Source organism: Myotis lucifugus, unplaced genomic scaffold (assembly GCF_000147115.1).
Source record: "Myotis lucifugus unplaced genomic scaffold, Myoluc2.0 scaffold_40, whole genome shotgun sequence".
NCBI lineage: Eukaryota > Metazoa > Chordata > Mammalia > Chiroptera > Vespertilionidae > Myotis > Myotis lucifugus.
In genome coordinates, this window is record NW_005871088.1 from 2,337,112 (window position 1) to 2,351,350 (window position 14,239).

A 14,239-nucleotide genomic window follows, 5' to 3' on the forward strand; every position below is an offset into this window, starting at 1 on the left:
GTCAGAGTTGCATCCAGGCAAGTTTCAGGCCCATGTGCATCAGCTTTTTTTTTTTTTTTGCTTTTTTCTGGGCATAAAATGAGGCCCATTTTCCACTCTGTGTTTGAGGAAAGAGCAGACAATAGTCGACATAGTGAGGCCCAGGGCGAGTTGGGGGAACAAGGGCTGAGTTCCTATAATGATTGAGAAATTTATCCTTGATTCCTTTGGGAATTTTTTAAGGGAACTTCCCAATGTTTCTTTTCATAGAAGGTTTCATAGGCTTCAGCATCTAAGTTTGTGAATGACATCGGTCACATATGTATTTGTACTTGTCTAATTCAAGTGTAAGAGATTTGTTACTGTGTTACACAAATTGGGATATTTTCCATCCTAGTTTTTGATCCCAAACTACATAACATGTCTTTAGAGCAGGATTTTCTTGGAAATGTGAGGGAACACAGCAGTATGATTGATGGAGTCAAGAAATAGAAAAATAAAAGCAAAAGGTTGTTAATTCTTGCTTCTTATCCCTTCTCTGTCTTTCTCTGAAATAAACTATATAAGGATCCTTGGATTTGCTTGCTTCAGTCAAGGAAGTGGGGGTATTTCATCTGAATAAAGACGACCTCTCCTCCGTGGTTCATTTAATCCCCAGACATTCACAGAGCCTATGTCCTCTGGAAGGCCCTGTGTTAGTAGTGGGGACACCAACATAAGCAGGGCACACCCACCCACAGGATGATAGTATAGTAGCCCAAGTCACATAAGGAAGGTTGTGAGGTGTCCCCTAAATCCTACAAAACAAGTAACAGAAGGGGAGAGAGGGTTAGCCTCCAGGAGACAGCAGTCAAATGTGCATGGCCTAAGCCAGGGTACTTGGAGCTTTAGGAAACTCTGATTCCCTCTGCGGGGGTTGATTGTAAGGAAGCTGGGGGTGGCAGTGGCACATTTTGTGTCTTGGGTGTGAGAGGGAAGTGTGAAGTGGAAAATTGTCCTGACAAGTTCCTTTGGGATCATGGATAAACCAGAGGGAAATCTCCACCTGGTTAGGAAGGGTGGTTTCCTGCATGCAGTCTCAGTGCCATTGGACAGTATGAGCACTAGGCATGTTATACCCATCATCTGCACAGATTTCTACAGAAATACAGATACGAGACCATGAGTAACATGATGGCTTGGAAGAGCCACAACCCACAGCATAATTAGGTTTGAATGATGATAATCTTGAGTGTGATCTGGCCAATCATTATCAAGGGGTAGATTTTGGGTGGGGGTGAAATGAATGAAAACATTTGTTTGGATAAAAGAGCAGCTTGGACAGAGGGAAAAAGTTCCTAGACTCTCTTTCTAGAAGCTTTGTTGTGTCCAGCTGGGAAGGCTCCACACACATGAATTTGAGCATACATCCATGAATTGGGAAAATTTACTGAGTTTTATTTGTGGAACATCCTGTTTGGCCGATTGTGTGTTCTATGCCCTACTGAGCTGCATATTCTCTAATATGACCTTGATAACAAACAAGTAATCACAGTGCCATCAGAGAGAGTGGGAGTATCTGGGATAAAAATGATATCTATAATAATAAAAGCATAATATGCAAATCAAACAACTGAACAGCAGAACGACCATCCTGATGACCTTCCAGATGACCATGCTATGACACGCACTGGCACCAGGCCAGCCAAGGCGGGTGTGATGCAATTGGTTGGGGGGTCCCTGCCATCGCCCCAGGATCGTCCTGCAGAAGGAGGCCCAGGCCAGCCAAGCGATTGCACCCCACACCTGTCGCCAGCAGAGGGAGGTGATTGGTGGTGGTGGGGGGGGCAGCGCCGCACAGATGGCAAGCAGTGACAGAGGCAGGGGCTGGGCCAGCTGCCAGCAGCCTGGGGAAGGAAAGCCCGATAGGCCCTGGTCACCGGCCAGACCTAGGGACCCTACTGGAGGGGTCCCAGATTGAGAGAGGGCTCAGGCTGGGCTGAGGGAACCCCCCTCTACCATGCACGAATTTTGTGCACCCAGCCTCTAGTTTGAAATAATTGCCATTCATCACATTTCAATTGACACCAGGCACTGTATGAGATGCTTTACAAACTCCACATATTCCTGCAGTCTTGCAAAACAGGAATTAATAAAATCACTTACTTCACACATGAAGAACCTGATGCTCATAGGGCCTGATATTTTCCCAGGATCACATGACTAGTAAGTAAGTGGCAGGATAGAGACTCCACCCCTTGCCAAATTCATCTAGAGTCCATAATATATTCCCACCCTCCCCAGCCCATGGCCCACCTTCATAATTAATTTCTCAGTACAATGTATGAACTCTTTCAGATGACAAGTAGTAGGACTCAGGCCCAGGCAGTAAGAGCAGGCCTAAGGAAGGAAGGTGACATTGAGAATCAAGCACAATTTGGGAACTGTCTGAGGTTTGTTGAGAGCCGACTCTTCCTGGTGCCAGCATTTCTGTGTAGTCCCAGCATTTTCCCCCATGACGACAGCCTTCCCTCGGGTGCTCTCCTGTCCATCCCTGGATCATGGTCTGCTGACCTGCTCATCACTGCTGCCTCCTCTGAAGGCTCACAGAATCTCCTGCCTTCATCCTGACATAGAAGCTTCTTACTCCCTGCTGAAGTCCCTTGCTTTCCCATAGCTCACCCTCCACCCTGTCTGAGAGTAACAGCCCTTAATTTAATTTCTATGAAGATATAACTGTGAATAGCAATATACTTCTTAAATTTCTTATTTTTATTGTTGACACTAATACAGTGGGACCTTGACTTATGAGTGTCCTGACTAACGAGTTTTTCGAGATATGAGCCGTCTCTCCGTCGATTTTTTGCTTTGAGTTGCGAGCTAAAATTCGGGTTACGAGCCAGCTTCAGATACCCCACTGCTAGTTGGTGCAGCGAACGTCACAGTGAACGCCACATCAGCCCAGCATAGTAATGGTGAAAATTGATTTAACATATGAGTAATTTGAGTTATGAGCTCTGTCACAGAATGAATTAAACTCGTAAGTCAAGGCCCCACTGTACAGAGATCCCCTATTTCCCTTCCTTTGCTCCTCTCCACTCAGCACCCGCTCCCTACCCGCCCCCACTTCCATCTGGCCATCACCATATTGTTCTCCTTGTCCATGGATGTTTTTTGGCTAATCCCTTCACTTCCTCCCTCACCTCTGACAGCTCTCAGATTGTTCCATGTCTTCATGCCTATGTTTCTATTTTGTTCATCACTTTATGTTGTTCATTAGTTTCCACATATAAGTGAAATCATATTGTATTTGCCTTTCACTGACTGGCTCATTTCACTGAGCATAATAGTCTCCAGATCCATCTATGCTGTCTGAAAAGGTAAGATTTCCTTCTTTTTGACCACCACCTTGTATTCTGTTGTGTAAATTTACCACTACCTTTTTTTATCCACTTTTCTACTGATGGGCACTTCGGCTTTTCCCAGAACTTAGCTATTGTAAATAATGCTGCTATGCCTAAGTGACCATCAGCAGATGAATGGGTTAGAAAACTGTGGTACATCTCCACAATGGAATACTATGCTGCTGTAAAAAAGAAGGAATTCTTACCATTTGCAACAGCATGGATGGAACTGGAGAGCATTATGCTAAGTGAAATAAGCCAGTCAATGAAAGAAAAATACCACATGATCTCACTCATTTATGGATAATAAAGACCATTATAAACTGATGAACAAAAATAGATACAGAGGCAGAGCAGCATCGAACAGACTGTCAAACTACAGTGGGAAGGCTGGGGAGGGTTGGGGGTGGTGGTAAGAGATCAACCGAAGGACTTGTATGCATGCATATAAGCATAACCAATGGACACAAGACACTGGGGGGTAGGGGAGGCTGGGGGAAGGTCAAGGAGAAAAAAGGAGACATATGTACTACTCTTTGTAATACTTTAAGCAATAAAACAAAATTTTTAAAAAATAATGCTGCTATGAACATAGGAGTACAGAAAATCTTTCTGATTGGTGGTTCAGGCTTCTTAGGATATATTCCTAGAAGTGTGGTCACTGGGTCAAATGACTGTTCCATTTTTAATTTTTTGAGGAATCTCCACACTGTTTTCCATAGTGGTTGTACCAGTCTGTATTCCTACCAACATAATACAGGGTTCCTTTTTCTCCACATCCTCACCAGCACTTGTTGTTTGTTAATTTATTCATGATGGCCATTCTGGCAGGATGTGAGGTGTTACCTCATTGTTGTTTTAATTTGCATCTCTCAGATGATTAGTGACATTGAGCATTTTTGTTATATATCTTTGGCCATTCGTATGTCCTCTTTGAAGAAGTGTCCTTTGCTGTGTAGAATACAGTGGAGCCTTGACTTACGAGTGTCCCGACGAACGAGATACGAGCTGTCTCTCGGCCAATTTTTTGCTTTGAGTTGTGAGCTAAAATTCGGGTTATGAGCCAGCTTCAGATACCCCACCACTAGTTGGCGCAGCGAACGTCACAGTGAATGCCACAACATCAGCCCAGCATCACCTGTCTCACTCGTTCACTGTTGATATGACATACGAGTAATTTGAGTTACGAGCTCCGTCACGGAATGAATTAAACTCATAAGTCAAGGCCCCACTGTATTTTAGTTTGATGGAGCCCCATTTGTTTATTTGTTTAATCTTTCCTTTATGTCTCTTGCCCTTGGTTATGTATTTGGGAAAATTCTGCTACATGACATGTCTGATATTTTGCTGCCTGCGTTTTTCCTAGAATTTTTATGGTTTCACGACTTACATTTATATCTTTTATCCATTTTGAGTTTATTGTTGTGTATGGTTAAGTTGGTGGCCTAGCTTCATTTTTTTTTTTTTGCCTGTACCTGCCCAATTTTCCCAACACCATTTATTGAAGAGATTGTCTTTAGTTCATTGTATGCCCTTGCCCCAATGTCAAATACTCATTGAGCATAATCGTTTTGGTTGATTTCTGGGTTCTCTGTTCTGTTCCATTGATTTATATGCCTGTTTTTATGCCATTATCAGGCTGCTTTGATTCAGTGGCTTTGTAGTATAACTTGATATCTGTTATTGTGATCCCTTCAACTTGGTTCTTTTATCTCAAGATTGTTGTAGCTATTCAGTCTCTTTTTTGCTTCCATATAAATTTTTGGTGATAGTGTATTCCTTTAGCCTTTTTTTGGCTAGGAAACTATTTTCCCCTTCAATTTTAAATGATAGCCTTGCTAGACAGAGTAGACTTGGGCTCAGGTCCTTGTTTTTCATTACTTTGAATTCTTCATGCCAATCCCTTCTGCCCTAAAGTGTTTCTGTTGAGAAATCAGCTGACATTCTAATGGGTATTACCTTGTAGGTAACTTTCTATCTCTCTCTTGCTGCCTTTAAGATACTTTCTTTGTCTTTAATTTTTATCATTTTGATTGTGATTGTCTTGGAATGGGTCTCTTTGGGTTTAACTTGTTTGAAACTCTCTGTGCTTCCTGAACTTGTGTGACTTTTTTCTTCACAAGGTTAGGGGAGTTTTCTATCATTATTTCTTTAAACAGGTTCCTTATTCCTTGCTCAGTTTCTTCTCCTACTCCCATGATGTGGAAGTTGTTATGTTTCATGTCCCAACTTTCCCTTAAACTGTCCTCCTGCTTTGAAATTGTTTTTACTTTATGCTGCTTTAATTGGATGTTTTTTCTACCTTGTCTTCCAAGTCACTGATTCAATCTTCTACCTCATATAATCTAATTTTTATTACTTCCAGTGAATTCATTTTTTAAATATATTTGTATTGATTTCAGAGAGGAATGGAGAGGAGGAAAGAGATAGAAACCTCAACGATGACAAGAATCATTGGTTGCTTCCTCCTGCATGCCCTCTACTGGGGATTAAGCCCACAACCTGGGCAAGTGCCCTGACCAGGAATCAAACAATGACTTCCTGGTACATAAGTTGACACTCAACTACTGAGCAATGATGGCCAAGCTCAGTGTATTCTTAATGTCATATATGTTATTCTTCATTTCCAACTGATTATTATTTATGATTTCTATTTCTTGTTTCATGTTGCTGTGGTTCCCACTAAGTTTCTTGAAATTTCCATGAAGATTCTTGAGCACCTTTATAACTATTACTTTGAATTCTATGTCTGATAACTTGCTTGCCTCCATTTCAGCTAGCTTTCTTTCTGGAGTTTCCTCCTTTTCTTTCATTTGGGGGTTATTTCTTTGTCTCCTGGTTTTTTGCCGAAAGCTGGTCCATCCTTGCTGCTTGACACAGTCGCTGCAGGGAAGAAACATTTGCACAGCATATGTTTCAAGGGACCTGGCATATATGGCATACTGTTCTTAATATGTTTGCTCCCCCTCTTAGCGCTTGAACCAAGGTAACCTCCCCAAGAAAGGTTGTTTCCCCAGGTGGGGATTTTTCCCTGGAGTTAGGGATTAATAGGACTAAGGAAGGGAATAAATCAGTAAAACCCCTTAACTAAGTGCCAGGCGAGTAGTTAATCACCTTAACTACGAACAATCACGCTTAAGCTAGGATAATCTCCTTCAGTTATTACCTTGTAGCTTAACAGAACAGTAGAATAGTGACCTTGGAATGGAGATAACTAGCCCTAACCTTTGGAATAGAATGGATAGGATTAAACTCAACAGAACTAGATGGAGATGGGATTTTTGGCAAAGGTCAGATAAGAAACTATGGACATGAAACAAGGAACTGTAAAAGGTCAAGGGAGGACCCAAAACATACCATGATGTGATTATAGAGGCATGCTTATAGGATCAAATGGTATAAATACAGATGTAACAGGAGAATAAAGAGAGAACCTGGCTATGCTGATGATCTGAACACTGCCTCCGTGTCCTTCATTCTTCGCCAACTCCGTCCACACCTTCGGGAACCCCTGGACCTGCTGGGGCTGGACCCCAACAGTTTTTGGCACCCCTTTGTATTTGTTTCTATGTACTAGAGCATTTTGCTATTCCTCACAGTATTGCTGGGTTTGTCTTATGTAGTAAGCGCGTTGTGGGACCCAGCGGGGCAGTCTTTTAGATCTCTTGAGCTAGGTGCTCTATGAATGATCCTTATGTGTGTTCCATGGTCTCTCTATTGTAATTGGGTCTTGAATGTCATAGTCCTATTCATTAGAGGAAACTCCTCTCAGGCTGGCTGACTGTGAGGCTCAAACCTGACCTCATCATACAAGCTGTTGTGTAGGTGCTGGCAGAATAAAACAAAATACAACAAAACAAAACAGGAAACAAAACAAAAGCAAACACAAGACCCCTACAACAACAAGAGCAACCACAAAAGAAAAGAGTATTAGGTATGAAAAAATACAATAATAGAAGAAAAGAAAACATGAGGATAAAAAAAGGGAAGAAAAGGGAATATGAAAAGGAAGAGATGAAAGTAAGAAAATAAGAAGAAAAGGATAAGATGAGCCAGCTGCTCTAGATTCTTCACCACAGTAGAAATCCAGTGGTTCTTGAATCAGAGAACATGAGCTAATGTTCCTCCAGAAACCTTGGGACTCTAGAGTTCCTAAAATATGTCAAAATGAACACCTTTTCTCCAAAAAATGCCAGACTTTGGTTTACAGAGCCTTCTATCCAATTTCCATCCCATAAAATGGGAAAATCAATTTAAATAAGTAATCATCAGAGTCATGAGCTAGCAAAGGCCACAAAGACTTTAAAGAACTCACTTAAGAGGATTAAAAATGGTGGCAGAGTACATGGATGTTACATGGACATGCTCTCAGGAACAAACTGTAATTACAATTAAAATACAGAAAAATATTCTGAATGATCAATGGAAGACTCACAGGAGAGAACCCTGATAACCAAGGACTGAAAGTGGAGACTGAATAGAGACTGGTAGGAAGTACGGAGGCATGAGAGAAAAGAAAACTCATTTCTCATCAGAAATTCTACAGGCCATAAGAGAATGGCATGAAGTACTCAAGGAAATGGAAAGCAAAGATCTCAGATAAAGATTACTATATTCAGCAAGGCTATCATTAAAAATAGATGGTCAGCCCTGGCTGGTTTGGCTCAGTGGATAGAGCATCGGCCTGCAGACTGATGGGTCCCAGGTTCGATTCCGGTCAAGGGCATGTACCTTGGTTGCGGGCACATCCCCAGTGGGAGGTGTGCAGGAGGCAGCTGGTTGATGTTTCTCTCTCATCGATGTTTCTAACTCTCTATCCCTCTCCCTTCCTCTCTGTAAAAAATCAATAAAATATATTTTAAAAACCATTTTTTAAAAAAATAGATGGTCAAATAATGAATTTTCTAGACAAAAAAGGCTAAAATAATACATCAACACCAAGCCAGCATTAAAAGAAATGCTAAAGGGACTGCTGTCATGAGGAGAAGAAACAGAGAGAGAAACCTAGGCATACAGAATTAAAATGGCAATAAATAAGTACCTATCAATAATAACCCTAAGTGTAAATGGATTAAATGCTCCAGTCAAAAGGCATAGGGTAGCTGAATGGATTTAAAACCTGACCCAATTATATTCTGTCTACAAGAGACCCACCTCAGAACAAAATACATACACAGGATGAGAGTGAAGGGATGGACATTTTTTTCCATGCAAATAGAATACCAAACAAACAAACAAACAAACAAACAAAAACTTCAAGAGGACTTTAACTGAGATAAGACAACAATACAGTCATAGTAGGGGACTTTAACACCTCGCTGATTTCACTGGTTAGATGTTCCAGAAAAAAACCTTAACAAGAAATCAATGAATCTAAAAGACACACTGGATCAGATGGATTTAATTGACATTTATAGAACATTTCACCCCAATGCAGCAAACTATACATTCTTGTCAAGTGCACATGGATCATTCACAAAGATAGACCACTTGATAGTCAGAAAGCAATTCTCTACAAGTTGAAGAATATTGAAATCATATCAAGCATCTTCTCAGATCACAGTGGAATGAAATTAGAAATCAAATACTGTAAAAATACCCCATAACATTCAAACGTATAGAGGCTAAATAGCATGTCATTAAGCAATGAATGGGTTACCAAAGAGACCAAGAAAGAAATAAAACAATTCCTGGAAACAAACGAAAATGAACACACAACAACTCAAAATCTCTGGGACACAGAAAAGCAGCCCTGAGAGGGAATTTCATAGCACTACAGGCATACCTCAAAAAACAAGAAAAATCAGCAATAAATTATTGAACCCTACAACTTAAAGAACTAGAAAGAGAACAACAAGAAAAGTCTAGGGCAGTGGTGGGCAAACTCATTAGTCAACAGAGCCAAATATCAACAGTTCAACGATTGAAATTTCTTTTGAGAGCCAAATTTTTTAAACTTAAACTATATAGGTAGGTACATTGTTATTAACTTAATTAGGGTACTCCTAAGGCTTAGAAAGAGCCACACTCAAGGGGCCAAAGAGCCGCATGTGGCTCGCGAGCCACAGTTTGCCGACCATGGGTCTAAGGTAAGTAGAAGGAAGGGAATAATAAAAATTAGAGCAGAAATAAATAACATAGAGACTATATATATATATTTTTTTTTTTCAATGAAACCAAGAGCTGGTTCTTTGAAAGGATAAACAAAATTGATAAACCATTATCCAGACTCATCAAGAAATAAAGAAAATAAATAAAAACAGAAACAAAAGTAGAGGAGTAGCCACTGATACCACAGATATACAACGGATTGTAAGAAAATACTATGAACAACTATATGCCAACAAGTTGCACAATGTGGATGAAATGGACAAATTCCTAGAAAAATATAATCTCCCAAAACTAAGTCAGGAGGAATCAGAAAACCTGAATAGACTAATAACAACTGATGAAATAGAAGCAGTAATAATAATAATAATAATAATAATAATAATAATAAAAACTCCCAGGAAACAAAAGCCCAGGACCAGATGAATTCACACGGGAGTTTTACCAAATATTCAAAGAACTAACACCTATACTCCTCAAACTATTTCAGAAAATCAAAGAGGAAGGGACAGTTCCAAACTCTTTTTATGAGGCCTGCTTTATCTTAATTCCAAAACCAGATAAAGACACTACAAAGGAAGAGAATTTCAGACCAATATCTCTGATGAACATAGATGCTAAAATCCTCAACAAAATATTAGCAAATCACATCCAGAAATATATTAAAAAGATCATACACCATGACCAAGTGGGATTTATTCTGGGGATACAAGGCTGGTACAATATTCGTAAATCAATAAACGTGATACATCACAAAAACAAATTGAAAGACAAAAATCACATGCTCACGTCAATAGACACAGAAAAAGCATTCAACAAAATTCAACACCCATCTATATATATAAAACCCTAATATGAAAATAGACCGAATGGCAGCACAACCGAACAACCAGTCGCTATGTCATATGCTGACCACCAGGGGGCACACATGGAACATGGTAGTTGTCTGTGGCGGGCGGTGGCAGCAGATGGCAGAGCACAGAACATGGCGGGTGTCAGCCGCAGTGGGATGGTGGTGCAGGTGACCAGGGGTGCCAGACCAAGGTAGGGATGCTGGTCGCTGTCATCAGGGTGAACCTCTAGTGGTTACTGAAAATACTTTGCTCCCATGCACCATGGTCCTGCCTGGCACTTTCACCTGCTGCCAGTGCTGGCCCCACTCGCACCTGCTGCTGGCACCGGAGCCACCACTCACACCCTCTGCCAGTGCCGGCCCCAGGTGCACCTGCTGCTGGCACCAGCCCCAATCGCTCCATGCCATCAGTGGGTGGGGGTGGGGCTGGCACCATCAGCACGTGGGAGCAGTGGTGGCAGAAGCGGGGCTGCTGGTATATAGGGGACCCAGGGCCAAAGCGGGAGGGGCCGGGGGGGCACAGAGGATGGGCCAAGTCCTGTCCCTGTGCCCATCGCAGCCTCGTGGCCCACAGTTCCTTTCAAGGTGCACGAATTCATGCACTGCACCCCTAGTTTTTGATAAATCTCTCAGCAAACTGGGAATAAAGGGAGCATATCTCAACATGATAAAGGCCATATATGACAGACCTACAGCCAACATCATACTCAATGGTCAAAAACTATAAGCATTTCCTCTAAGAACAGGAACAACACAGGGATGTCTGCTTTCACCACTCTTTTTAAAAAAATATATTTTATTGATTTTTTATAGAGAGGAAGGAAGAGGGATAGAGAGTTAGAAACATCGATGAGAGTGAAACATCGATCAACTGCCTCCTGCACACTCCCCACTGGGGATGTGCCCACAACCAAGGTACATGCCCTTGACCAGAATCAAACCTGGGACCCTTGAGTCCGCAGGCCAACGCTCTATCCACTGAGCCAAACCAGTTAGGGTGCTTCACCACTCTTATTCAGCATAGTACTGTAAGTCCTAGCCACAGCAATCAGACAAGAAGAAGAAATAAAAGGCATCCAAATTGGAAAGGAGGAAGTAAAATTCTCATTATTCGCAGATGACATGATATTGTATATAGAAAACCCTAAAGACTCCACCAAAAAACTGCTAGATTTTATAAATTAATTTAGCAATGTAACAGGATACAAAATTAAGAACCCAAAAATCGATGGCTTTTTTATACACCAATAATGAATTCTCAGAAAGAGAAACTAAAAAACAATCCCATTTACCATTGCAACAAAAAAATTAAGATACCTAGGAATAAACTTAACTAAGGAGTTGTAAAAGACCTGTACTCAGAAAACTACAGGACGTTAAAAAAAGAGAGATAGAAGAAGATATAAACAAGTGGAAAAATATCCCATGTTCATGGATTGGTAGAATCAACATCATTAAAATGCCCCTACTATCCAAGGCAATGTACAGGTTCAATGCAATCCCTATTAAAATACCAATGGCATATTTCACAGAACTGGAACAAATACTCCAAAAATTTATATGAAATCAAAAAAAGACCCCGAATAGCTGCAGCAATTTTGAGAAAGAAAAACAAAGTTGGAGCAATCACAATACCAGATTTCAAATTATACTACAAAGCCACCATAAGTAAAACAGGTTGGTACTGCCAAAAGAGGCATATAGATCAATGGAACAGAACAGAGAACCCAGAAATCGACCCAAGCCATTATGCTCAATTAATATTTGACAAAGGAGGCAAGAGCATATAATGGAGTCAAGAGAGTCTCTTCAATAAATGGTGTTGGGAAAATTGGACAGATACATAAAAAAATGAAACTAGACCACCAACTTAAAACATAGACAAGAATAAACTCAAAATAAGTTAAAAGACTTAAATGTAAGCCATGAAATCATAAAAATCCTAGAAGAAACCATAGGCAGCAAAATCTCAGACATCTCTCGTAGCAATATTTCACAGATACATCTCCTAAGGCAAAGGAAACTAAGGAGAAAATAAACAAATAGGACTATATCAAAATAAAAAGCTTCTACACAGCAAAAAAAAAAAAAAAAAAACACACACACACAAAAAACCCATCAACAAAATGAAAAGAGAGCCCACTGTGTGAGAGAACATATTTGGCAATGATACATCTGATACACGGTTAATATCCAAAATACATAAGAAATTCATATAAGTTAACAAAAGGAAGACAATCCAATTTAAAAATGGGCCTAATACCTAAATAGACAGTTCTCCAAAGAACACATACAGATGGCCAAGAGACATGAAAAAATGCTCAAAGTCACTAATCATCTGAAAGATGCAAATCAAATCAATAATGAGGTACCATCTCACACCTATCAGAATGGCTATCATCAACAAATCAACAAATGACAAGAGCTGGTGAGGATGTGGAGAAAAGGGAACGCTTGTGCACTGCTAGTGGGAATGCAGTGGGGGTGAGTGGGTGCAACCATTATGGAAAACAATATGGAGTTGCCTCAAAAAATTAAATATGGATCTGCCATTTGACCCAGTGAACCCACTTCTAGGAATATAACCTAAGAAACACCGAAACACCAATCAGAAAGAATGTATGCATTCTTTCATAGCATACATAGCAGCACACTTTACAATAGCTAAGATCTGGAAATAGACCAAGTGTCCATCAGTAGACTAGTGGATAAAAAAAAAAAAATGGTACATTTATACCATGGAATACTATGCAGAAGTAAAAAAGAATAATCTCTTACCCCCTGAGACAGAATGGAGGGTCCTGGAGACTATCATGATAAGTGAAATAAGTCAGTCAGAGAAAGACAAGTATCACATGATTGCACTCATATGTGGAATCTAAGTAATAAAATAAACTGATGAACCGAATGGATCCAAAGACTTGAAACATGGAACAGAGTACGGAATCTCAGAGGGAAGGCAGGGGAGAGTGGATGGGTGGGAGGTAATCAACAAAAGACCTTATATGCATATATGCATAACCCATGGACACAGGCAATAGAGTGCTAAAGGCCTATGGTGGTGGGGGGAGCAGGGGAAGACTGGGGGAGGGGTCAATGGGGAAAAATGGGGACATGTAATACTTCAACAATAAAGCATTATTGAAAAAAAAAAAAGAACCCGCTTAAGGAACAATACTTCCGTAACTGAAGGGAGCTGGCTGTTTAACCAGAAACACTAGGGGCCTACTTTTGAAAAGCCACCCATTCTTAGCCTCTAGGCTAGGGCATGTCCTCCAAGAATAAACTGATTCTTGAATGAATACTTTGTAAACCAGTTTAGAAGCACAAAGGCCATGGACTGAGCCTGCAGGTACATTATCCAAATGAAGGCACCGCCAATGTGGAAGGAAACAACATTCTTCTTGGGCTGTCCTTCCCAAGAAACCTTTGGAGGATAGTGGAAGCTGAACAAAAGGCTCAGGAAGACAGGCAAGAATGATTGGGGACCCAATGCCACCCAGGCATTCGAGTTCTCGGTCCCTCAGCCCATGGGCAGTGCCAGGGAGGTATGTTTTCATAAACACGAGGACATAATAGCTGAAGTGATGTTTATGTCCTTTTAGACAGGAGGGGAGAGTCAACCAGAGTGGGGGGTTGCTCATGTGGAGTGTGGTACTGAAGCTCAGGCCCTATGATGATGATGTATAGCCACCAGTTGTGACTGTCCTGTTACAGGCCAGGTACTCAGCCCCATGGAATCCGAGCTCTGCCAGGTACTAGGTCCCCTTCCCCAGGTAAAAAGGCAAAGACAGTGGGTGATGCAGTCAGGGCTCCCATGATCATGGGCCATCTATTCATCCTTCTGGGCCACCTTCTCAACTGTAGACTGGGTGACAGTGGCACTGCCCCTACCCCCGTTATTTAAGGATTGAAT

General features: G+C 41.0%; 1 pseudogene; it reads left to right on the forward strand.

The window, feature by feature from the left end:
* Positions 1 to 13,251: 13,251 nt before the first annotated feature.
* Positions 13,252 to 14,239, forward strand: part of LOC102434158 — a 3,180-nt pseudogene continuing 2,192 nt past the window's right edge.